Consider the following 4,159-nt stretch of genomic DNA (forward strand, 5'->3'; position numbering starts at 1 on the left):
CCATCCATCCATCCATCCATCCACCATCCATCCATCATCCATCCACCCACCATCCATCTATCCACCATCCATCCATCATCCATCCATCATCCATCCATCATCCATCCATTCATCCACCATCCATCTATCCACCATCCATCCATCCATCCACCATCCATCCATCATCCATCAATTCATCCACCATCCATCCATCCACCATCCATCCATCCACCCATCCATCCATCCATCCATCCATCCATCCATCCATCCATCCATCATCCATCCATCATATATCCATCCATCATCCATCCATCATCGGTCCATCCATCCATCATCCATCCATCATCCATCTATCCACCATCCTTCCATCCATCCCACACTTACACGCACACAACAAGGAGGCTCCTCTCCATGTTGTTTTGGGCCACAAAGATCAGAGTGGGCAGGACATAGCAGTCCTGATTGAATGAGGCTTAGGCGTCTGGGGTGAGGAGGCTGGATCTGACCCTCTTTTCCAGAGATGAGCATAAAAATGTCAGTGTCTCAGGGTAACCCCAAGAGAAGCAAATACCTTTTAGGGCCATAATCCAGGCAGTGTCCAGTTTGAAATAAATGACCTATGTGGCCTGTTGGATGAGGGGCTATGAGAGAGCCCTGGGCCCTACTGTCTGGGTGAAGATTTGGCTTCTGGTTTCCTTTTGAAGCGTTGCCTACTTCTGTCTCTACCGGTCCCTCTCCTTCTAATAAACTTCATGGGAAGCTGAGGTGTATGTATGCATTACCTAGATGGGTTCAGAGTTGTTCACACTCACTATTCCAGAACACACACACACACACACACACACACACACACGTGTGCACGCACCCACGCACACACAGCACACATGTTCACTCTGCCCTCCTCTCCCCAGCTAAGCCCTTGCGCAGATGGGCAGATGGAGGGCTTGCTGGAAGGGCGTGTGACTCTATTGAGTTTTGGAAGGTGGACATAAATGACCTTTACTTCCCCTCTTGGTTGGGAAAGCTCAGTTTACAATTTGAAAATAAATAACTTGAGGTCCCGGAGCTTTGCTTGGCTCAGCAGCCAAACTGCTGTCATTATCTCCTAATTAAGGGGTAATTGGTTTGCTATCATTATTGTTCTAGGGATGGTTATCAGGTCAATGGCTAGGGGGTGTGGAGTGGTAAACAGTAGCCTGGGGACTCAGGTCACGGGGCAACTCTGTGGCTTCCTCTTCTGCTGCCACCGGAAAGCAGTTTCCCCCAGCACCCCATGGGGCCCAGGAGGAGGAGGTTTCCCTCACTTCCAGCCTGGGGGTTCTATTCTGAGCAGGAGGAGGAGGGAAGACAGCCAAGCAGAAGGGCATAGCTCCTGTTTCAGTGAGTCCCAGGCTCTGGGAGAGGCAGCATCTGCCTTTCAGCAATTAATTGAGCACTTACTATGTGCCAGACTCTGTCCTTGACACTGGTACAAAAACAAAAAACAAAAAACAAAAACGATGACCAAGACCACTGATTCCTAGTATCACTGGAAGCAAGAGGTCAGGCCAGGAAAACAGTGGGCTTCCTGGAGGAAGCGCCCTGAGAGCTGAAGCTGAAACCTACAAGAGAGGAGCTAGCTAGGGGCAAGCACTCTGTCAGCAGAACTTTACCCAGAGCCAGTCACACAGCAGATCAACCAATACCGGGTGAAATGAAAGGAGCTTAATAGGAACTTGACTGGAGGAGCCGGGAGAGAAGTGGGTGGGGCCAGCTCTTAACACAAGAGTCTATCCGTGTGGACCAACCAGCTTGCTCTGTTTCCCTGGGACATTGGGGTTTTAAGATGGAAAGCGCCAGGTCCCGAGAACCCCCGGTCTCCCGCAAACCAGGATTGGTCATGCTGCTCCCTGTTACCTACCAAGCTCTGTGCTGCCACTGGAAACAGTGTGGGGGCGCTGGAGGGGAGCAGTGGGGAGGGGCGTCCAGGCAGAGAGAGGGCTCAGCTGCAGTGTGCCGAGCCTATTGCTGGTCCAGACAGCCCTGCTTCCCTTGATACGGAAATAGAAATTGCAGATGAGCACCCCCAGATTACTTTTCCATGTCTTTGCAAATAACTGGGGCCATGAAATGAGGTTCTGGAAGACGGAATGTGAACTGAAACCGTATGATGTTCCCAACTATGTCTGTAGAAGGCAGAGCCCAAGAAAGAAGTGTGAGGGAATGATAGATGCTCGTGAGCTCGGGCCCTGCCCTAGATGTATTGAGGGAAGATGAGGGAAACGGATTATTGAAAACAGAGTCCTGGTGGTGATGGTTAAGAAATGAATGGGCTCTCCCGAGGCAGGCCTGGCTTTTGTTCCTGACTCCCGGCTGTGTGACCTTGTCCAGGTGACTTAACCTTTCTGAGCTCAATTACCTCATCTGTCATTTGTTAATCATACCTATTTGATAGGGTTATTTTGAACAGTACCTGGCACATAGTAAGTGTCATATTTGTGCAGATGAAGTATAATCTCTCAATCGAGATACCGACATCGATAGAGCTGAGATAAAGAACATACCATTAGGGCAGGATCCTTCCTGCTGCCCTTGTGTGGACACACCCCCTTCCCCCTGGGGCACCTCCTCCTTCCCCCTACTTGTATAGCTCAGGAATGTCATCGAAACACAATTGTGCAACATGCAATCTTTGCGATTATACATTCGCCACGTCAATATCTTGTTCTTTCTGCGGTGTTCTCCGCAGGATGGAGTTGCCACATTTTGAGACTAATTAATTGGCACATGGATTGCTTGCATTTTATAGCTATTATGAATTAAACGGTTATAAACCCTTTATACAGATTTTTGTGTAAACATCAGACTTCATTTCTCTTGGATAAATGCGAGACTGGGGTACACAGTATTGCATGTTTAGGTTTTTTTAACTGCCACGCTGTTTTCCAGAGTCCCTCCCACTGGCAATGTTTGACCAATCCGGTTTCTCTGAATCCTTGCAGCCTCTTGGTGTTATCGTTACGCTTCATTTTAGTCTCTGATGGACAGTGATAACTCATTGTAGTTTAAATTTGCATTTTACTCATAGCAAATGATCTTTTCTTGTGTTCTTTGCCTCTGTATGTCCTCTTCAAAGAAACTCTCTATGACTTTGCTCATTTTCTAATGAGATTCCTTATTTCTTTATTGTTGAATTCTGTGAGTTTATTATATATTCTAGATACTCGTCCTTTGTGGAGACACATCTTGCAGCTAATTTCTCTGTCTATAGCTTGTCTGCTTATCATCTTAATGGGATTTTAATTATTTAATGAAAGGTTTCTTGAGAGAAAACTTTTTATTTTGATGAGTTCCAATTTATTGATTTTTCCTTTTATGAGTCATACTTCCAATATTAACTCAGAGAGTTCTTTATCTTGCAGGCTGCCCCATTCCTGGATGAGGCCATTAGGGCTATAAAGTAATCCTCACATTTTCAGGCTGGTGTGCTCTTCTGCTCCAAGTTCAAACGAAACGAACAGGAAACCCAGGAACTCTGGCTCCGACGGTCCCGGCCAGCATGTCTTCTGTTCTCACCCTCTCAGTCTGCTGATACAGCCGTGCATATAATTCTAGGTTTTTAGTGGCAGTCCGTGGAGAGCCTGGTGTTCATGCCGTTTCCTCTGCCAGGCAGTGCCAGAAGACTGTCTGGTCTCTCTGGAGGAGAAATACTAAACAGTCTTTATGAAGGTGATTTTATTGCCCTGGCAGTGATAGGAGTTCAGCTCCTACCTCCTTCGTGCTGAACCCGTCGGAATCCCAGAGGCCTGGGTGGAGGCTGAGGGTGCCGCTGCCTTCTCCAGCAAGTGGGACTCACTCAGCAGCAGGTGGGGGCCAGGTGAGGGTACAGTCGTACAATGCGAGGGATCTACCTGGCAGTTCAGGAGGGTTTTAAAGACATGTGCGCCCTTGATTCATGTGCCTTTAAAGACATGATTGTGGCCTTGGAGGGAGGCTTTCAAGGAGATTCTAAGTCTTCTTGCCCTCCCCCTGCCTTCCTGGGGGCCTCCCGCCTGTGGTTCTGGGCAGTGAATCAAGGGGACTTAGGGGAGGATGGGGCCTGGGTCTCGTCCTTAGGAACTTTTTGGCCTCAGTGAAATTGACCCACACCTGGAGACAATGAATTAGAGCAGAGAAGGGGTGTGGGTTGAGGACACCAGCT

The sequence above is a fragment of the Condylura cristata genome, unplaced genomic scaffold (genome assembly GCF_000260355.1).
Source record: "Condylura cristata isolate star-nosed mole 26May11 unplaced genomic scaffold, ConCri1.0 scaffold00034, whole genome shotgun sequence".
Classification (NCBI taxonomy): domain Eukaryota; kingdom Metazoa; phylum Chordata; class Mammalia; order Eulipotyphla; family Talpidae; genus Condylura; species Condylura cristata.